Here is a 23,127-nt window from a genome sequence, read left to right as displayed (position 1 = left end):
CTCCGCGCCCCGCCCCCCCGCTCCGCGCCCCGCCCACCCCGCTCCGCGCCCCGCCCCGTTCCCTGCAGTAGCGGGGAAGTGCAGCCAGCCCCCAGCTCTTCTCCGCCTACCGTCCTCCTCCCCCAGGCCCCTGCAGGGGAGCCTCGCCCTCGTCCTCTTCCACCAATGAAAGTAGCTCTTTTTTTTTTTAATTGTAGAAAGAATAAGCAGAAAATAAATTCACTTTCCCACACCATGCAGCAAAAAACATCCATTCCTTTGTAAAAGAATCACTTTATTTATTTGGTTTTCGTCATAATAAGTGTAAACATCCATTCTTAAAATTATCCTTCCTCCCGTATAGACAGGTGGGTATGAATACTTTATGAAATTGGGATCATGCTGTAGACAGCCTATCGTAACCTGGCATTTTGTTACAAGGGTAGGAGGCGGACATCTTTTGGTGTCGTATATGGACTGGACCATAGTGGCACATGTTGTGTCTGTATGGCCCTGCTATTTAATCTGGCTCCTGTTCTCCGGTAAATTACTTAAGGGGAACGACTATCCCTGTGAAGGCCCCATTTGCTTTAGAACAGTGTGCTAATTATGTGTCACTTAAAATATTTGATTAAAAGCACTTCCAACGACATTCTGTCCAACTTCCCTTGTTACCCAAGTTCATATTAATTACTGTGTCCTCGAAAACAATAAAGCTGACATAAAGCACTCATCTAATGAGTATTTCAATTAGCCCTGTACTAACTTTGTTTTATTCCTACTTAGCCGGAGTGGGTGTTCCTGGATATGCATTTACAGATGAAGAAGTTGAGACCTGGAGAGGAGGTGACCTGCCTAAGGTCTTACAATTCAGTTATGGCTGATGAACATATCTTGAACATCTACCATCCCCAGGACTCCAAATATGAATATTACCCTCCAGGTGCTGCCAGGTAGGTGGGGAGTAGATGCAAGCAAATGCTGTAACTTGTGCTCTGCTTTTTGGCTTGGGCAAAAATAAATAAATAAATAAGTTCACATTTCCATCAAAGTTCAAAACAGAATGAGTAGCAGAAAGCATGGTTTTTCTCCCCAGATTTCCCTCTCAAGATACGTTCAAGAACCTCGGATTTGCTTTACTAGTCAGGGTGGTAGCAGGAAGCAGCATACTCAAGTTAGGTTGTTTGAAAAGGGTTTAACAAAGGGACTGTTTACAGAGATGCAGGTAGGGGCAGTTAAAGCATCAAGGGGCAGTATCGTTTCCAGTAACTGACAGGAAAAATAGCCTTAGGAAGAGAAAGACAGATGCCCCTTGTTGGCCCAAAGGAGGAAACCAGGAGAATAAATGACCTCCCCTTCTCTTGCCTTCTGATCTTCTGCTAGTGACAAAACTCCACTGTCCAAACCTAACTGGAAGGCAGAGTTAGGGAGTCTGTTGAGGTGGCTCATTCATACCCATCTCCCAGGCACAGAGCAGGGAAGAGAAAGGTGGAGAGTTATCTGCTGGGGCAAAGGAAAGATACCCAGCATTTCTGCTCTCAGGTCAGTGGAATAATCCTGTGCTTGCTTCCAGGGCAGAACTCAGAGGTGCCCTTGAGAGCTGAATTGCACCTTTTTGTTGGGCAGATATTCCCATAAAAGATGCCTTACAAATCCGACATATCTCATTAAGAGGTGACATCTGTACCTCTTCCGGTCCAGAAGAGTCCTTGATACTGATTCAATTTTGGGAATTCAAATAGATGCATGGCAGGGGCGCCTGGGTGGCTCAGCCGGTTAAGCCTCTGCCTTTGGCTCAGGTCCCAGGGTCCTGGGATCAAGCCCCTTGTCAGGCTCCCTGCTCAGTGGGGAGCCTGCTTCTTCTTCTCCCTCTGCCCCTTACCGCCCCCCTCCATGTTCTCTCTCTCTCTCCCTCAAATAAATAAATAAAATATTTAAAAACAAACAGATGCCCGGGAGAACTTCACAGACCAAATCCAGGATCATGGCTAATCCCCCAAGGAGCCTGTTACATGCTCTCCTGGAGATAATGCCATGTACTTGCTTCACATCTTATTAAAAAGGGTCACTTGACAGGTCCAGAACAAGGTTTACATAAAGGCAAAATGATTTCTGTTATCTCAGTAGATGCATTAAAAGTATCGGACAAAATTCAACATCTCTTCACAATCAAAATACTCCATGAACTAGGAATACAAAATTCTCAACCTGACAAAGGGCATTTCTGGAGCCCCACGGCCAACATCCTACCAAATGTTTCCCCGAGGATGAGGAACAGGCAAGGATGTCTGCTTTCACTACTGCCATTCAACATTCTACTAGAGGTTCTAGCCATCATAGTAGGACAAGAAAAACAAAGGCATTCAGATTGGAAAAGAATTAGTAAAACTATAATTCCAGATGACATGATTTTGTAATATAGAAAATCTAAAGAATGCATGATGAATCTATTAAAGTTAATAAATGAGTTCAGCAAGGTCAAAGGCTATAAGATCAACATACAAAAATCAATTGTATTTCTATACCCTAGCAATAAACAATCTGAAAATGAAATTAAAATTTATAATAGCATCAAAAAGAGCAAAATAATGAGGGGAAATTTTAATAAAATAAGTAAAGAACTTGTACTCTGAAAACTATAAAACATTATTTAAAAAATTAAAGACCTAAATAAATAGAAAGTCATCTCCTTTTCATGGTTTGGAAGACATAATATTTTTGAGATGGAAATACCCCCCACATTGATTTACAGATTCAGTGCAATCTCCATCAAAATCTCAGCTGGCTTCTTTATAGAAAATGACAAACTGATCCTAAAATTCTTATGGAAATTCAAAGGATATAGAAACAATCTTTTTTTTTAGAAACAATCTTGAAAAAGAACAGAGTTGGAGGATTCACATTTTTCAATTACAAAACATGCTATACCTGTATATTCATAAAGAACGATGTGGTACTGGCATAAGGATACACATATAGATCAATGGATTAGATCTGACGGTCTAGGAATAAATCCATACATTCAAGGGAAATTGATTTTCAACAAGGTTGCCAAGAAAATGCAAAGTGGACAGAATGGTCTTTTTAACCAATGATGCTGGGACAACTGGATATCCACATGAATAAGAATGAAGTTGAACCCCTACCTAAATCACAGACAAAATTTACTCAAAATAGGTCAAAGACTTAAATGTAAGAGCTAAAACTCCAAAGCTGTTAGAAGGAAACGTAAGCATAAATCTTTGTGAATTTGGAATAGGCAATGATTTCTTAGACCTGACACCAAAACCACAAGACATAAAAGAAAAAAAAATTGGTAAGTTAGACTTCATCACAATTAAAAACTTTATGCTGCAAAAGGCACCATTAGGGAAGTGAAAAGACAACCCACAGAATGATGAAAAATTTTTGCAAGTCACCTATCTGATAAGGGACTTGTATTTAGAATATATAAAGGAAACTTACAACTCAAAAATAACAAGACAAATAACCCAGTTAAAAAGTGGACAGGGGCACTTGTGTGGCTCAGTCAGTTAAGCATCTGCCTTTGGCTCGGATCATGATCTCAGGGTCCTAGGATCGAGCTCTGTGTTGGGCTCCCCACTCAGCGGGGAGCCTGCTTCTCCCTCTGCCACTCCCCCTGCTTGTGCTCTCTCTCAATAAATAAATAAAATCTTAAAAAAAAAAAAGAAAGGTGGACAAAGGTTCTTAATAGATCTTTCTCTGAAGAAGATATACGAATGGAAAATAAATGCATGAAAATATGCTCAACATCATTAGCCATGAAGGAAATGCAAATTAAAATGACTATAGATACCACTTCATGCCCACTAGGATGACTAGACTCAAAAAGACTGATGCCCTGCCCATCTCTGCTTGAGTCTCAGTGTGCCTCTGGGTTTGTGACAACAGCAAGGGCCAGGAGCCTTGGGTCATCTGGAAACAGCCCTTCAGGCAAGAAAGCCCCTGCACACATGTCATGGGCCTCAGAAAGAGTGTCCAAAAGGAAGCACCTAAGAGGAGCCTGAGGACACCATCACACTGTATTTCCAGCATCCTCCTGGTTTCCCATAACAACCGTCTCGGACTTTCTGGCCTCTTCTCAAATCTCAGGTTGCCCTCCACCCACAGCCTTCCTCGCAGTCCACAGAAGACTGAATTCCATTGCCCATCGGCAGAGACAGAAGAAACCTCTGCTTCTCCCACTGTTCCATTAAGATGGTGGTGCTGAAAGGTTTTGGTCTCAGGACTCTTTCACTCTTAGAAATTATTGAGGACTCCAAAGAACTTCTGCATATAGGCATGATATCTATTGGTATTAACTGTATTAAAGATTACCACTGAGAAATGTAAATATATTTATTAATTTGTTTTAAAATGAAAATAATAAACCCATCACATGCTAACATAAATAACCTATTTTTTAAAAAATTATCTATATTTTCTAAAACTAAAATTACTAATGAGAAGAGTAGCATTATTTTACATTTTTGCAAACCTCTTTCATGTCTGGCTTAACAGACGACTTTTCAATAGAATACCTGCTTCTGCAGTCGATCGATACGTTTGTTCTTGTTTGACATATTTGACGGAAATATGGCCTCACATAGACATGCATTAGAAATGGTGGGTGGTGGGGGGGCGCCTGGTTGGCTCAGTTGGTTGAACAGCCAACTCTTGATTTCTGCGCAAGTTGTGATCTCGTCTCCGGGTCCTGGGATTGAGCCCCACTTCGGGCTCTTCGCTCATCCCGGGGTCTGCCTGGGGGCTCTCTTTCTCTCCCTCTGCCCCTCCCTCTGCTTTCTCTCTCTCTCAAATGGATAAATAAATCTTAAAAAAAAAAAAAAAAAAAGAAATGGTGGGTGGGTTGGAGATGGGGCTATTTTACAAGTCTTTTAAGAGAGTTGCCTTGTCCATATTCTTTGATACATTGAAACTTGATAAATAGTTTCTTAAAGTCTAGTTGCAATGTGGAATCTGAAACCATACAAATGAACTTTGTGTTTTCTGTTACATTAAAATCCCTTCACCTCTCTTATGCTTTGTTTTTTTGTTTTGTTTTTTAAAAGATTTTATTTATTTGTGTGAGAGAGAGAGAGCACAAGCAGAGAGAGCAGCAGGCAGAGGGAAAAGCAGGCTTCCTACTGAGCAAGGATCCAGGTGTGGGACTCAATCCCAGGACCCTGGGATCATGACCTGAGATGAAGGCAGATGCTTAACCGACTGAACCACCCAGGCATCTCCTGTCTTATACTTTGAATGCATCTTTCACCCATGCCATGATTTTGTAACATTATGCATTGATTATTTGGAAAATATTGGTTCACTGATGTAAATCATCCAGATGTTAACACACTTCACTATAAAACAAATTTAAAAATCACCTTTGTAATATCACCATTGATCTCATTAGAAAATTGTGTTTGTTTATTTCTTTATTTAGAAAAGTCTTTAAGTCTTGGGAAGCTCTCAAGCTCCCATGGGACCCCAGGGTTTTGTGGACCTCACTTTGAGAACTCTTTTAAGAGTTGACTATTAACCACTGATGAGGTGGTTAGCTTCTGTTCCAATTACCTTTTCTAACCAAGGTTGAGTTCAAGCATATGGGTTTTGTAATTTTGTTTCCACCATTTACTTTGTTAAAGTCTTCTTGCTACTCTTGTCTTTATGACTGTGGGAGTCCTTACCTGTATCTTTAGCATCTGATACTGTGCCTGGTGTATAGCCAGTGCTCAAAATACACATGCTGAATGGACAACTAGGAGGGAAGCGGGGAGGGATGAAGAAAGGAGGAAAGGGGAGGATGAGAGAGGGAGAAGGGAACCCACCTCCGATACATCACTGACCCAGACTGGCATAGACCTCAAGTAAAGCCTGACCCCTAGTGGAACTGGTTTGTTGCATGAGCCCAACTGAGAAAGATGCAAACAGAAAGCAATTTTATTATTTCTCACCTTGACTCCTTCAAGTCCATTCTGTTAGCTTGTTTTTCTCTGTCCCTGTGCGAAATTCTGAGCATATCCCATAGCATTCCTACTCTTCAGGAATCAATGTTTTACTAGTAAAGGATTTGATTCCTGGCTTTTTAAGTCTGTAAAAATGATTTTTTTTTTAAAAGAATCTTTTGATTTTTTTTTAAAAGATTTTATTTATTTGAGAGAGAGAATGAGAGCGAGAGAGCATGAGAGGGGGGAGGGTCAGAGGGAGAAGCAGACTCCCTGCTGAGCAGGGAGCCCAATGGGGGACTCGATCCAGGGACTCCAGGATCATGACCTGAGCCGAAGGCAGTCGCTTAACCAACTGAGCCACCCAGGCGCCCCTGATTTTTTTTTTTAAAAGATTTTATTTATTTGTTTGTCAGAGAGAGAGCAGAAGCAGGGGAAGCGGTAGGCAGAGGGAGAAGCAGGCTCCCCGTTGAGCAAGGAGACCTATGCGGGACTCGATCCTAGGACCCTGGGATCATGACGCTTAACCAACTGAGCCACCCAGGCATGCCCGTAAAATTGATTTCTTTCCATCTCCAGAGTTGATTAGGCCCAGAGAAGTGATTCTGATGCAAACTCACAATCGGTAACAAATGTGAAGGTATTTTGTTAACTATAAATCTGTTACAAAGTGTTAGTTTCTTTTTTAAATTGAGAGATAATTGACATATTGTGTAAGTTTCAGGTATACGTCTCCATATTACAATATGAGTACCACCATAACCTTAGCTAACACCTCTATCATGTCACATAATTACCATCTCTTTTGTGTGGTGGGAACAATTAAGATCTAGTCTCTTAGCAACTTTGAAGTTTATAATACAGTATTATCCGTTATCACTGTGCTGTGCATGAGATCCCCAGGGCTTATTTATCTGCTAGTTGCAAGTATGTACACTTGAACTTTCATCTCCCTAGTTCCCTCGCTGGTTAGTTTCTTTTACTATGAGACTGATGTACAGGTCCCAGAGCTAATTTATGCATTCGTGATTTCTGATTCAGCTCATCCTATTCAGGTTCCAAAAACCTGACAAAACAAATTATTAATCAGAAGCTCCTTGGTGGGCATGGATTCAGAGTGAAAAACGTATCGAATGGGCTCAGCAGATATTTACCACAAGCGGTGAAGAGTCTAATGAGCCCTAGTTCATTACTCTGTATTGTGCACTGTTTCCTGTGCCAGGAATCACCAGACACTGTATTTGTAGCTCGTCTTCAGAGTAATGCCCATTCTTCCCGTCCTTCCTCCATTTTCTATTGATTGTTTTTTTTTTTTAAGATTTTATTTATTTATTTGAGAGAGAGAATGAGAGAGAGAGAGCATGAGAGGGGGGAGGGTCAGAGGGAGAAGCAGACTCCCTGCCGACCAGGGAGCCCGATGCGGGACTCAATCCAGGGACTCGATCCTGGGACTCCAGGATCATGACCTGAGCCGAAGAAGGTTGCTTAACCAACTGAGCCACCCAGGCGCCCCTGGTTGTTTCTTTTTCTTACTGTGTTGGAAAAGCCTCTAATGTTTGTAATATATTTTCCAATTTGTCTTTTATTTTATTACTTTATTTATAGTATTTTCTTTTTGGCCTGGTGACGTCTAAGATTAAAAAAAAATTTTTTTTTAATTTTTATTTTTAAAGATTTTATTTATTTGACAGAGAGGGACACAGCGAGAGAGGGAACACAAGCAGGGGGAGTGGGAGAGGGAGAAGTAGGCTTCCCGCTGAGCAGGGAGCCTGATGCGGGCTCTGAGCCGCCCAGGTGCCCCAAGATTTTTTATCTAATGTATATGCTGAAATATATATTTTTTTGAGTGAAACTAGACATCATGGCATTTTTATATAATATGCTGCAATATTTTGATATTTATTTGTCATATCAACTAGGAATCCCTTTACCAGCAGAAAAATGTTTGATGCATAGCAGAAAAGTTACATAATTAAAAGATTTATTAATATTTTAATATTGATTCTAAATATTTCATTATCAGTTTATAATTTTAATCATTTACTGGTGATGCTCAAGATTAGCATGTGTCAAAAAGTGAAAGAAAATGTATGAAAGAAAAAACATAGTCTTGAGAAAATTCTATTCATAAACTTATTTAATTCTGTGGATTGGTAAAATGAATTGCCATTGTATGATTTTAGTTGGTCCATCTCATGGGAAAATGAGTGTTTCTTGTGAACGTAGTGTACAAACCTCTACGTCATAATTCTGCATTTTTGCTCTCTGTGGGGCCTCTAATGGGTATTCAAGAAATATGTGGACCCGGGGCGCCTGGGTGGCTCAGTCGTTGGGCGTCTGCCTTTGGCTCAGGTCATGATCCCAGGGTCCTGGGATCGAGCCCCTCATCGGGCTCCCTGCTCCACGGGAAGCCTGCTTCTCCGTCTCCCACTCGCCCTGCTTGTGTTCCCTCTCTCGCTGTGTCTCTCTGTGTCAAATAAATAAATTAAAAAAAAAAAAAGAAATATGTGGACCCCAAATTTTCAGTTAATTAAGAAATATATTTGTCACAAATTTTAAAATAATAAAGCTGAATCTTTAAAAATTAATGATAATTGGGGCACCTGGATGGCTCAGTCGGTTAACTCTCCAGCTCTTGATTTCAGCTCAGGTCTTGATCTCGGGCTCATAAGTTCAGGCCCCACATTGGAGCCCAGAGCGGAGCCCAGTGTGGAGTCTCCTTAAAAAAAAAAAAAATAATGATAAAGGTTTCATATTGATGGGAGGGATTACACTGATATCTGTCACGAGGTATTTATATACACCTTGATGAAATGCTTAAGTACTAGGTTACACTCAACACCTTTATTGGTTTATTTCCTTAGACTTGACTTCAGTGGATTCAGAGATTCACGGTGATGAGTCAGGGTGATGGCAGGTGCTGGGCGCCCGTCAGATGGTGTTGGATCACACAGAAATGATGGGCAGAGCTCACTGGTGACTGCATTCAGCGAGTAATCCAACCAGCATGTCACGCATGTGTTGCCATGGAGAAGGATTCCTACTCCAGTCTGGCTTCATTCAGTCCTGGAAATTCATTCTTCATGTTCTACAAGCATCTGCATATGGTGTGAAAATATGCCCAACAACATGCCACTGATTTTATTCTTGAACAAATGAAGAACCATCAAATGTGGGGAAAGAGCCAAACTTCCCAATTAGTTGTTTGCACAGTTGTCCCTTACTCTTAAGATATCCTGATAACCTTTTTCCCCGCCTCCCTCCCCCTGCATTAAAACTTGAGACATTTTGGACCCGAAGGAATGGGTAAGACAATTCACTTGAGGACTATTAAACAGGCCATTTGAAATGATAAAAACAATCCTTAGTTTGCATTATTGGCATCATAAAATAATGCTTGTCTTTGAAAAATATATGCCTTGGTTAATTCAGAAACAGTATAATGAAACAAAAAATCATTTTTTGATGGCAGTTCAAGTGAAATTAGTTTCTCATCCTCAGTACAAAGTGATCTGAAAGAAAAACAAACCCAAATTCTCTAAATCATGCATCTCTGTAAAAAAAAATGTTAGGTTTGGGGCGCCCGGGTGGCTTAGTCAGTTAAGCTGCTGACTCTTGATTTTGGCTCAGGTCATGATCTCAAGGTGGTGAGATTGAGCCCCGCATCACTCTGCTGGGCGTGGAGTCTGCTTAAGATTCTCTCTCTCCCTCTCCCTCTGCACCCCCCCACCACTCCACTTTCACTCTCTCTCCCCCTCTTTCTCAAAAAAAAAAAAAAAAAAGTTAGGTTCTCTATTCTCCTGCAGTATATTCCAAATTTTGATGGAGCTACCATTAATGGATTGGAGCTATCTCAACCTTGGCACACCACTTAAATTTTGGAGCTTAGTTCCTTCACAGTGTTGCCGAAGGGAAGCTAAAAGCATTTATAAACTGCAAAATGCTATAGACATGCTAGTGGCACATATGATACCAATTTAGAAGAAAATTGTTCAAAGGTTAAGTCTATTCCTCTCTTAGCTACCATGTTAGATATTACTATATTACAGTAACATATACTATATGTTATGGTAGTATTCATTACTATGCTATGTTACTATATATTTCGGTAGTGTCTATTACTGTATTACTTACTGAGAGTAACATGCTAGTGAGGTGACAATACTCCAAGATTAAACCACAAAATCTTTGAAATGTATGTACAACTTTTTTTTTAAGATTTTATTTATTTATTTATTTATTTATTAGGTGGGGGGGAGAGAGAGAAGGAGCAGGGGGAGGGGCAGAGGGAGAGGGAGAAGCAAACTACCCACTGAGCAGGGAACCCAACTTGGGGCTCCATCCCAGGACCTGGAGATCATGACCTGACCTGAAGGCAGATGCTTAACCGACTGAACCCCCCCAGGCGTCCCAAGCAACTTTCTAAAAAATATAACTATTATGGGGTACCTGGGTGGCTCAGTCGGTTAAGTGCCTTTGGCTCAGGTCATGATCTCTGGATGCTGGGATCCAGCCCCCTATGGGCTCCTCACTCGGCGGCCAGTCTGCTTGTCCTTCTCCCTCTGCCCCTCCCCCTGCTTGTGCTCTCTCTCTCTCTCTCTTAAATAAATAAATAAAATCTCTAAAAAATAGATATGTAACTATTGAGAATGTAGTAGACTGGCCTCCACTTACTTGGGCATCTCGTTCCGCTTCCTCTGCAAGCTTATCTGACAAACCCGATAGGGCTGAGATTGAGCAATCCGTCAGATGGCAATGGAAGGAGACAGAAACACAAGAGAAGCACCCACTGAACAGGAGAAGCAAGCAGGTGAATCGGAATGAGGCGAGCGCCACCAATATGCACTGTACCTTCCACGGGCATTGCCTTCGTGTTTTACTGCTTTTAGCTGTTTAACTTTGCAAGATGCAAAGAGGTTGGATCAAGTTTAAATGACTGTACTACCCCTTTTCACATCAAAGAATGGAGAACTACTGACAACGAGCCGTGCCTGTCTCTCCCATCTGCCCGCTGGTTGGCAGGGAAGGAAAAGAGCCTGCATGTTGGTGAAGAAAGAAGCTGGTGGGATGACAGTGAAATCTAGAGTAAAAACCAAGCTGGTCCAAGGTGTCCTGCAGGCTGTAAAATGCAGTTTAATCAGTGCCATTTTTGTTGTTGTTGTTGTTGTTCCAATGATCTTAATTATTGGAACACATGATTTTGACTCTGCAAATAAAAAGTTTTAAAATCTGAGAAAAAAATGTAATAGGATGCCTGCGAAACTTGTGGTTTAATATTACATTCCAAGACTCTGAAATCTGTGTAAGCCAAATGGTTTGATCACATTTTTTCCCGAAATGACCACACTATCAAAGAGCACCTGGCAGCCCTTTGGAGAACGCTTACGCATGTGGACGGTATTTGCAACCCCACGTTAATGCATTGGAAGGCATCTCCAGCATGGACACACAATGGGAAGACCTCTTGACCGCCATGACGGTCAACCTGAGTTAACAAGACTTTTACCAGCCCGCCAGTCTACCACACAGCAATTTGAATGCTTCTGGTAACCTCGGTGCAGCCTCTTTCTTTTAAACAGAGTTTGATGTCTTGAGTCAGGAGTATTAGGGGTGCGTGGGTGGCTCAGCCAGTTAAGCGTCTGACTCTTGATCCGGGCTCAGGTCTTGATCTCACAGTCATGAGGTTAAGCCCTAGGTTAGAGCCTACTTTAAAAAAAAAAAAAAAAAAAAAAGAAGTCTATATTACTACTGATCATTTTACCGACGGAAGAAATTAGATGAAAGTGAAAGACGCTCCCAAGGTCACAGAGCAAGTGTGATTTCCATCTGAATTGAATTTGGTGTCTGTACTTGGGTGTGGCGTCAGGTGGAGCAAACTGTTTTTCACTTTTTTAATTTACAGGAAACTCAGTTAATTTTATATGCCCTTTCCTGGTGCTGTCGTTTAATTTCTGGCTTTTATCACATGACATTCAAACCAGACATCTGAGCCACACTTACCAAGTTTTAACGTTATATAAAACTGCAAAAAGCCATGGCACGGGGACAAGCCACTAGCTGGGCCTGTAGGTTGGAAGGAAGTGTAAAGCACCCGTGACTGAATCAAAGTGAATGGAACATGAATCATCCAAAGCACTGCTTGGCCTCAGATGAACTCGAATAGTATTGACTCACTAACCTATATTCTCCTCTGCTTACTCCATTAGTTCGCTTTGGTTCCGTGTTAAATAATGTGGATCCTCGATGTAAAACACTTCCTTTAAAATCTGTGCTTCTTTAGTTGCGTGTGGGAGGAACATTGTCATAAGCACATAAAAACAAGGGGGTAGATGTTGAGAGAAGTAGAAAGGGGGAAAAAAAATCCTGTCTCATAAATGTGGTTCTGATTATGTATTCAAGGAGAGCAGTTAAAATGGTTTGGCAATCTTACTTAGGAAGAAAGGAAACTTAAGAATTATCATGCAAATACTGAATATTTATTGACAGCCAAGACAGGTGATTGAATTTCCTTACTGTCACTGGCTGGATACAAATACCTCCTCTCTCTCCTGAGTGGCAGGGGCTGGGATGGACAGATTCCAAATGAAACCACCAGCTTCTTTCAACCTGAGATCAGGAAGCATACTGAGCAAATTTGTGAAAAGTTCAGGTAGTCTTTCTTGTCTTTATTTATTTTTAAAAATTTTATTTATTTATTTGAAAGAGACAGAGAGAGAGCAAGAGCAAGGGGGAGGAGCAGAGGGAGAGGGAGATGCAGACTCCCCACTGAGCGGGGAGCCCGATGCAGGGCTTGATCCCAGGATTCCGAGATCATGACCCGAGCCGAAGGCAGACCTTTATCATCTGAGCCACCCAGGTGCCCCTCTTGTCTTTACTTAAAAAAAAAAAAATTACACGTAATTAGGGGCGCCTGGGTGGCTCAGTCGTTGGGCGTCTGCCTTCGCCTCAGGTCACGATCCCGGAGTCCTGGAATCGAGCCCTGCATTGGGCTACCTGCTCTGCTGGAAGCCTGCTTCTCCCTCTCCTACTCTCCCTGCTTGTGTTCCCTCTCTTGCTGTGTCTCTCTCTGCCAAATAAATAAATAAAAGTCTTTAACAACAACAAAAAATTACACATAATTAAAAGAAGACACACAACATAAAATTGCCCATTTTCACCATTTCTAAGTGCACAAGGTACATTCACATTGTTGTGCAACCAATCTTCAGAACTTTCTATCTTTTGAAGCTGAAACTTTGTACTCATTCAACAACAACACTCCTCCCCATCTCCCCTTGTAGTCCCCATTCTACTTTCTGTCTCTGAATTTGATACCTTTAGATCCCTCATATAAGTGGAATCACACAGTATTTGTCTTTTTGGACTGGCTTATTTATTTCACTTAGCATAATGTTCTCAGGGGGCATCCACGTGGTAGCATGTGACAACCTTTTCAAGGTTGAATAATATTCCATTGCATGGATATATCATATTTGTTTATCCATTCATCTGTTGATGGACATTTGGGTTGCTTCCACCTCTTGGCTCTTGTGAATAATTCTGCTGTAAACATAGGTGTGCAAATCTCGTTGAAATCCACCTTTCATTTCCTTTGATATATACCCAGAAATGGCATTGCTGGATAGTATGGTAGTTCTATTTTTAATTTTTTGAGGAACCTTCATACTGTTTTCCCAAATGGCTGCACCAGTTTACATTCCCACCAGCAGTGCATGAGGGTTCCTTTTTCTCCACATCCTCACCAACACTTATTTCCTTCCTTCCTTCCTTCCTTCCTCCCTCCCTCCCTCCCTCCCTCCCTCCCTTTTTTGATAGAAGCCATCATAATGGGTATGAGGCAATGTCTCATTGTGGTTCTGATTCACATTTCCCCATGATTTGTGACATTAAGCTTCCTCTTATATGCTTGTTGGCGGTTGTATATCATCTTTGGAGTAATGCCTATTCAGCCTTTACTTTGCGCACTCTTTCTCCATCTGAGTGGACCACCTCCCCCTTTCTTGTCCATCTCCTTTCCTATTTATTTGTGCCCCACCTGTATCCAGAAAGAGGAGTTGTGGCAGCCTCCAAAGGTATGTATAAGAAGACAAAATGAAACCGCTGAGGAAATGGGGTAAAGGGAAGCACAAGGAGGAGAAGCAGGTGAAGCTAGCAGGAGGGGGAGCGCACAGGTGCTTTTCTAAGTCCTCTCTCGTTGCTCTGGCTGCAAGTTCCTTAGCAGCCGGACAAAGTGGGGAGTCATTTACCACAAGGTAAACCCAAACCAGCTTCTCCAAAGGGCCCAGTCTTTCCTGTCGCTGCACCTGAGAGAGGTTTTCCTGCTGGGTCCTTACCTAGGGGACCCTGAGAGATGCTGAAGCCCGCATCCTCCATTCCTTCCTCACAGAAAGTTCAATAGCAGTTTTCCCATGGCTCTTTCTTAAACATTCCTCCGTAACAGGCAGTGGCTCATTCAGAGACTGATCAGCTCATTCAGTTGGGCAGAGGGAGTGAATTCAAACTTGCCCTGCCTGTTTGTTCTGTTTGGGCCCCTAATGGGTTGGATGATGCCCAGCCCCTTTGGGGAGGGCCATCTGTCTTTACCAAGTCCATTGATTCAAATGCTAATCGCTTCTGAAACATCCCTGCGGGACAGGCGGGGACGTAATGTTTATGCAGCTACCTGGGCATCCTGGGGCCCAATCAAGCTGACACATGAAACTGACCATCACACCTCCCTTGGCTTACTCCTTCCCCAGGCCAATCCCCGGTATACTCTGTCACTGGTCCTGCTATCCCCAGGCTCTGCCCAAACAACCTAATTGGCTTCTTGTTACCCAGAGCAGGGGTTTCAAGCCTTTCCATGTCAAGGCGTGTAGAGGAAATTAAACATTTTTATTGCACCCAAGTGTTAACTAGAGGGATTTGAGGGTGTATGCATGGGGCTTGGTGAAAAAAATTACTTTTTCTTTATATAATTATAACAAAAAAATAAAATGCTAGAGATTTAGGAAGATATGAAATAGTTAATTTGCATAAAACTTCCAAATAATGCCTCTTCTGTTTTTTTTTTTTAATTGGGGCATAACTTATATACAGTATAGTGTACAAATATATGATGAATTTTTACACAAACGTACATCCATATATAATCACTTCCTAGATAGAGATGTGGAACATTCCACCATCCCAAGAAACTCCCTTCTGCTCTGCTTCTAACTCATAACCCTCAAAGGTTAAATGCCATTCTGACCTGTAACATTATATATCATTTTTGCCTATTTTTGAACTTCACCTACCCAGAATCATAGAATATGCACTGTGTAACTGATTTCTCTCATTCAACATCACATCTGTGTGATTGATGAATGAACTGTATTGTCTTTTCCTTGTTATGTAATATTCTATTAATTAACATAACACTAGTAATTCATCCATTCTGCTGCTGAGAACCGTATAGGTTTTTCCAGTTTGGGGGCTGCTCTAATTAAAGCTGCTGTGAATATTCTTGAAATATATCTTTGGGAGCACCTAAAGTCTCATTTCTTTGGAATATACCCAGGAGGGAACTGGATTGTTTAAACTTTCTATTATTGCCTTCCTTTTGTTTGTTTGCTTGCTTGCTTGTTCTATCAGTTACTAAGAGAAATTGTTAAAATCTCCAACTTTGATTGTGGATTTGTTGATCTCTCCTGGTAGTCTGTCAGGTTTTGGTTTATTTAATTTGAAGCTGTGAAGTACATATACATGTAAGATTAAGAAAAAATCTTCCTAATGAAATTATTCTTTTATTATTATGAAAGTTCTCTCTTTATCCCTTATTTGCCATTTGGGATATTCACCATCCCTTCCTACAGAAACCAGCATCAATATCTAGGTTCCCTGTTTATGTTGTTCACACATAAACTTAAAAAATATTAATTAGATAACTCACTTGTGTCAAATTTCTGTATAGTTGGGATTACATTTGTCTGCCCATACCAGAAAAGCCAAAAATAACAGTGGATTAAATAAATTGCCATTTTATTTCTCTCTCATATAAAAGGAATCTGGAAGTAGGCAGTTTAGGAAGAATGGGTAGTTTCACACAATTGTCAGGGACTCAGGCTCATGTCTCTGTTAGCAGAGGCTTCCAGACGTAAGATCACCTCATGGTCCAATAGGGCTGCTTGGAGCTCCAGCCATCGTGTTGCATTCCAGGCAGCAGGGAAGAAGAGAGAAGAGTGTAACCGCACTTCTGCTTACATTCTGTTGGTCAAAATTTAGATGCATAGCCACACCCAACCTCAAAGGATCCTGGGAACTGTCCATCATTGTTTATGGGTGTATATATAACAGTTTCTGTTACCATGTTTATTTAGTATTTCTTTCAAGACTGCTCCCTTTCTTGTTGGGTTCTTTTGGCCCTCAGACTTTCCATCCTGGGCCACTTGTCTTGCTTTATCAAAGGGACCACCTCACTCCTCATGGTTGGGAGAGGTCTGCAATTTGTATAGAATGAGGCTGACCTGTGGCCACCCTGTAGGTTTCCCGACTTGTGTCTCCTTCACCTACTAGTGACGGTGCTGCCGGTGAGGGGATCGGCAGGCCACCCCCCCCCACACAAAGTTTACAACCATAACGTGGGAGGACCTGGGCTGTTGCCAGTCCCCCTGAGAGGCTCCAAATGAGAAAAGCAGACCTTTTCAGGGTTTTATTGTGGTTCTAGATTAAGAAACCTGAGACATAAACACAAGGTGAATTGAAATGCATTATTCTTGTTCCCAAGCTGCCCCTGTCTTTCAGTGGCTTGCCATAAAGTCTTGATTCATTTAATTCAATAACAGAAGTCTTGCTATAATGATAACAGCTAACACTTACTACATGCTGGGCATCTTACTTGTAATATTATTGCCCCATTTCACACACCAGACAACTGATGCACACAGAAGTTAAGTAACTTCCTCAGGTCACACAGCCAATAAGTGGCAGACTCCTGAGCTTCTGTCCTGAGAGAATGACTAGTTCTCCTTCATACTGCCTCTTGAGGAAAACTGGAAGAGTTATGGCACAATCTTGGAAGGCAGCTATGCTCACCACTATCCTACCAAGGCTGAAAGCAAAGTGAAACTTGTTGGAAATTTCCCAAGATACTGGTTTCAAGCAGCGTAACTTTCTAGCTTCCTTCCTAGTGTTCACTCTTTCATCCCCATCAGGGGGTTTAGAGTTAGGAAGAACAGTGAAGGGAGTACTTCACTTACCATCTCAGGTCTCACCTTCCCTCTCAACAGCACAGCCCACCCCGTCTTCTTCCTGAGAGGACCCTGCTCTGGGCTCTCAGAGGCTCTCATCACCACTGAGGTGTTAGCTGTCAGTCACTGAAGCCGACTCGCCCACTGGCTGGCAATCTCTGAGGTGGACACGCCCATTGGCTGGAAATCTCTGAGGCGGCCATGCCCATTGGCCGGCAATCTCTGAGGTGGGCACGCCCATTGGCTGGCAATCTCTGAGGAGGACACGCCCACTGACGCAGTCTCTGAGGAGGACACGCCCATTGACTGGCAATCTCTGAGGTGGACACGCCCATTAGCTGACAGTCTCTGAGGCGGCCATGCCCATTGGCTGGCAGTCTCTGAGGTGGAACTGCCCATTGGCTGGCAGTCTCTGAGGTGGACATGCCCATTGGGGGGCAATCTCTGAGGCGGCCGTGCCTAATAAGGAGAAGGGATCTGGCCATACAATTTTAAGCGTGGATGAAGCTTGTGGGGGTAGGAGTTATTACTTAAAGTCCCTTCTTAAATTATTCTGAAAGAGGACTTCAACTATGTCCATTTTGACCTCAGTGTGTACTTTCTAATGAAGTTCTTCTGTCCAGTTAATCTCTTAACTCAGGCAAATGACCCTGTGGACAAAGCATCCCCTGATGGGAACTGAACTACCCCCTCAGGCAACAGGGACTGCCTTGATGCCAGCAAGATCCCGCGTGATTGACCCAAGACAATGATCCACCTGACCTTCACTGTCCACCTGCACGTACCCACCGACCTGTGTCCCACATTCTGCTTAGCTAAAACTGCAAGTATTGTCAGCACCTTGCAGACAGTCTTTGAGACATCAGTCCACCGCCTTCCCAGTGTTCTTGTTTTGCCACCACTAGTCTCTCGGCCTTTGGATTTCGTCAGTGGTGAGTGGCCAGACCTGGTCTTTTTGGGGACCCCTGGAGCCAGGTGCTCTTGCATCCTTGGGCTCCTCTGGTTACAATCTCAGATCCAACTTTCCCTCTTACTTGCCCTTCTCTAGCCACATTTTTCTCTGGTTAAAAAAAAAAATCTATATTTTTCTTTATTGTATATCATAATGATAAGGCTTCAAAGTCCCCGAGTTACACGTTATGGAATACCCAAACCACAGCAGCCAGAATATACCCGTTCTCCCCCAGATTTCAAGGAGGAAGCTCATTTCCTCTTAGAGAGTGTAGGGGCCAAGGCTGTCCCAAAATGTGCCACTTTGGCATATTGGTTATGTTAAAAGTTACTCAAGAGATACTCGGACACTCAGGCCCTCCCCCGAGATAGGCAAGAACTCTCCCTGTGGAAGGTGCCCTCCCTGTACTCAGACAGAGACATTCTTGGCACCGGAGATGGGAGATTCGGAGCCCAGAATGCTGGGTAAACAACACCTGTTACTTTTTACTAATGTACTACTCCAGCCCAAATTCTGTGTAGAATTCCTTACTAATGGAAGCTCCCAAAGTTAACTTGTCTTTGTCCCGTCAATTCCTCACAGATTTATTGTCTCCCTGTCTAAAAAACATAACAACTGCCTCCCTTGGTCATTTCTTTAGGTCTCATATGCATTACTGGGCCTCCATGAGCATGTAATAAAACTTTTCTCTACTCTTAATCTGTCTCACGTAAGTTAATTCTTAGTCTAGCTGGAAGACCTTCAGGGTGGAGAATTCCTTCCTTCCCTTCAAGAGTGAAGCACTCCTTGCATCCCAGAGGGCTCCTCTGTGCAAGTGACCTTCAGCAATGCATTCCCTTAAGAGAAAGCAGATGCCCCAAGGCAGAGAGATTCTCAAACTTGCCAAGGATCAGAGTGCTCTGCAGGGGGTTTGTTGAAACACAGATGGCTGGGCCCCACCCTCCGACTGGCTGATTCCACTGGGGTGGGGTCTGAGAATTCCCAAGCCTGCCAAGTTCCCCGGGAGCCTGCTGCCCTGGCCCAGGGGCCACGCTCCCGACAGTGCTGCTCTGATTTCCCCTCCCTCACTTCCTGACTCCGCAGCTCAGCTTCTGCGGGTGGCCAGGGTCGGGGGTTGAGCCAGCTGTCCCTGTTGTCGCCAGCCATACAGGCATTCCGGGGAGACCAAGGGGTACCTGGAGCATGGCCCGACTTTGCGAATGTTCTACTTCACCTCTGTCGGAGGGGAAGGGAGGGAAAGGCTCCAGGATCACAATTTTCAAGGGTCTTTTTCAACATCTTGCCACTTAGCTGAAGTTTAGAGGAATTCATTGCTTACTTAGCTGGCCCAGAACTTGCCTTTCTCTTTGTTTATTCATTAGTAGTACCATTGTAACCGGGGCGCAGGGAAGCAAGAGCACCTGGCTCCAGGGGTCCCCAAAAAGACCAGGTTTGGCCACTCACCACTGACGAAATCCAAAGGCCGAGAGACTAGTGGTGGCGAAACAAGAACACTGGGAAGGCGGTGGACTGATGTCTCAAAGACTGTCTGCAAGGTGCTGACAATACTTGCAGTTTTAGCTAAGCAGAATGTGGGACACAGGTCGGTGGGTACGTGCAGGTGGACAGTGAAGGTCAGGTGGATCATTGTCTTGGGTCAATCACGCGGGATCTTGCTGGCATCAGGGCAGTCCCTGTTGCTTGAGGGGGTAGTTCAGTTCCCATCAGGGGATGCTTTGTCCACAGGGTCATTTGCCTGAGTTAAGAGATTAACTGGACAGAAGAACTTCATTAGAAAGTACCGACTTGAGGTCCAAACAAAGGTCGGTACTTGAAGTCCTCTCTCACTATGATCTGGAGCAACGAAAGTGTGGATTTCACATTTTATACAACAATGCCCGGTTAGTAATTTACTGGGATCCTGGGATGGTCTTCCGGAAGCTCATGGAGAGCAGCAAATCTTTGCCATTTTTGCTAGGTTAAAAAAGAAAAAGCACAGAAAGTAGAATACATTCATTGTAAAAAATTCAACTGGTATGAGCCTGTCTAGAGCATACAATGAGTTTCCTTTCCCCGAGGCACCTGCTGCTAAAGTCTAAAGGCGTTTCCTTTGGATCTGTTTTTGAGCACATATTCAGGGCTGATTCCTGGCTGGTTCCCAACTCCAGGGCTGCAGTAGTTACTAAAGTATTGAAATGCTTCTAAGAGTGTTGGTAAGGAGCCTCTGCCTGAGTAACCCCCCTCCCCCACCCCCACCCCCACTCTGTCCCCGGCTCTGTCTTCCAGGTTTCACACTGCAGGGCATGCATTTAAGTTGGAGTTTTTTTGTGAACTCAAGTCAAAGGAAATCTCGAAGGGTGGCTGGAAGCCCACAGTACCCACAGGCGGCTGGAGAACAGACTGAGAAACCGAGAGGAACCAGAAGGCTCTGGGGGCAGGAACCACTGGAAAATTCAGGCAGCACTTAGAGAAAATGGATTCAATCCTCCTCTGTTGGTCTCGTCCCTTTGCTCAAGGGTCTGATCCCAAGGACAAGCTGTCTGATTGGCCTAGCTTGGACCAGGTGCCCTCCCTTTGACTCAGGTTAGACAAGGTACCCTAATGAACCCATAAAGAGACTAGTTCCCCGAAGCAAACAGGTGCTGTTACCATAAGAGGGGAGAATGCATGATGAGCAAATCAACCAAACCCTAGCATATGGCTTAATTTTCATAATTGTTTACTTTAAAAATTTATATCGAAACACTTTTTCAAAAGATTTTATTTCTTTATTTAAATGAGAGAGAGTGCGAGAGTGCATGAGCTGGGGGAGGGAGAGAGAGAATTCCAAGTAGACTCTGCACTGAGCACAGAGCCGGACGTGGAGCTCGATCTCAAGACCCCGAGATCATGATGAGAGCTGAAATCACGAGTCAGGCGTTCAACCGACTGAGCCATCCAGGCACCCCACCTAAATACTTTTTAAAAAGAGATTTGGATGGTTTACAAAAAGGAACATTTTTTAGCCAATCAGTTGGAGAAAATCAGAAAAACCGAGATAATTAAAACGAGGAATAAAACCGAGATAATTAAAACGAGCCATCCAGGCGCCCCACCTAAATACTTTTCAAAAAGAGATTTGGATGGTTTACAAAAAGGAACATTTTTTAGTCAATCAGGTGGAAAAAATCAGAAAAACCGAGATAATTAAAACAAGGAATAAAACAGTGGCAAATGGTTAATACATTTGATGTGACTGGGCATTTTTTTCTTGAAGTCCCAGGTAGAGCGAAGGTTATAGAGTTCTTGCTATCAGGATGAATTAGAGCAATTGTTAAAAGAAAGTTTTAGATCGTGGATCACTACATCAAAAACTAATGATGTATTGTATGGTGACTAACAAAACATAATAAAATGAAATTAAATTAAAAAACAAAGTTTTAGAAAAGCTTAATAGACATTTTTTCCCCCATGCAAGAAATACTGACAGGATAACAGACAGTATCTTTGACCGCAGTTTAATATACAGAGAAGAGATTAAACGCGGTTATTTCTGGGAAGGATTCTGGTGCGGGCAAAGATGTCACATTAGCGTGCACTCCACTGAAAGCAATCCTGTGGAGAAGGGCTTGGAGATTTTATTCATTCATTTAATAAATGTTGATTGCCTACTTACCATATTCAGGCACTTGCTAAGTGCTGGTGATTCTATGGGGAGCAAAGCAGACATGGTCTTTGTTCTCGGTGTTGACACAAAATGAACAAACGTTGTAGAATCTCTAGGAGTAAGAAAGCATTTTATTGCAGCCCAAGTTAGGACAGCTGCCTGGGAAACACTCTTCAAAGGGAAGAAAGTGCTCTGCAGAATGAACAGTTTTGACAAGGTTATATACTTTTTTTACATCTTCTAAAAGCTCAAAAGATTATAGATTAGCCGATAGGCAGGGATCATGAGTTTTCACATTAGGGAATGCAGGGAGTAGGAGCACTGATGGATATCTTGAGGACAAGATGGTTTTCCTTTAGGCTACTCATTCACAAAGCAGGTATACAGTGCATGCATGGTGGGCCACAAATTAGGCTTTTGGCTTAGGCAAGTTTATGAACAATCATGCTGACTTAGAAATCGAAAATGGCTTCCCTCCTATCTTGGGCCTTTAGTTTTTTCTCTCATCATTAGGGAGGCTACAGTCGAGTTTCCAATATTGTGGCCCCTAGCCACAAGTGACTATTTGAAAACTTAAATTTGTCTCACCCACATTGAGAAGTGCTGTACATGCAAAATATACAACAGATTTTGAAGATTTAGTACAGAAATAGAATTAAGGTATTCTATTAATAATTTTCATATTGGTTACAAGATAAAATGGTATTTTGAATGTAGTGAGTTAAAGGAGAGGGATTAAATTAATTTCACCTGTGGCTACTAAAGCACCTTTAACTCACACAGGTGGCTCACATTCTGTTTCTCGTGGATAGCACTGGTATAGAGAAAAAACAATCATCAAACCAAAAAAAAAAACCAAACAAAAAAATAAAAACAAAAAACCCCACCTTGTTTTATTATGATTTATAACAAGAAATATATATTTGGTCTCCATCCCTGTTTCTGACTCACAGCTCCGAGCCATTGGAATTTTCTAAGTGTTGAGAATGGTAAAGGGTCTTTCCTCATGCTAGTGACTTTTGGAAAGTGCCAAAGTCGGGGGCGAAGGGCTGGAGATTGAGTTCAATCACCAACTGCCAGTGGTTTACTCATGCCGGTCTAATGAAGCCTTCATAAAAGCCCCAAAGGACGGGGTTGGGGAACATGTGGAGGTGCTGGGAGGCGGTGTGCCCACAGGGGGCATGGAAACTCTGCACCCTTCCCCCACACCTTGCCCTGTGCATCTCTTCCAGCGGACTGTTCCTGAGTATCTTTTTATAAATCAGTGATCTAGTAAGTAGCATGTTTCTTTGAGGTCGGTGAGCTGCTCTAGCATATTCATTGTGCCCAAGGAGGAGGTTATGGAAACTTTTGGTTTAGAGTTGGTCAGAGCACAGGGGACAGCTTGGGCTTGCGATTGGTATCTGCAGCCGGGCG

The 23,127-nt window shown here is 42.8% G+C and overlaps 1 long non-coding RNA gene across 1 annotated transcript; it reads left to right on the top strand.

Moving 5' to 3' along the window:
• Positions 1-16: 16 nt before the first annotated feature.
• On the top strand, positions 17-11,572 carry LOC135362723 (uncharacterized). The gene is made up of 3 exons (XR_010407741.1): positions 17-932; positions 8,789-9,230; positions 10,629-11,572. It is a non-coding gene; the product is annotated as an uncharacterized LOC135362723 (long non-coding RNA).
• The last annotated feature ends 11,555 nt before the right edge of the window (positions 11,573-23,127 follow it).

The sequence above is a fragment of the Mirounga angustirostris genome, unplaced genomic scaffold, assembly GCF_029215605.1.
Source record: "Mirounga angustirostris isolate CCGP_5_RB_7025 unplaced genomic scaffold, mMirAng1.0.hap1 SCAF_15, whole genome shotgun sequence".
Classification (NCBI taxonomy): Eukaryota; Metazoa; Chordata; class Mammalia; order Carnivora; family Phocidae; genus Mirounga; species Mirounga angustirostris.
The sequence above is the reverse complement of the archived record's forward strand: the minus strand, read 5'-3'. Positions and strand labels throughout refer to the sequence as shown.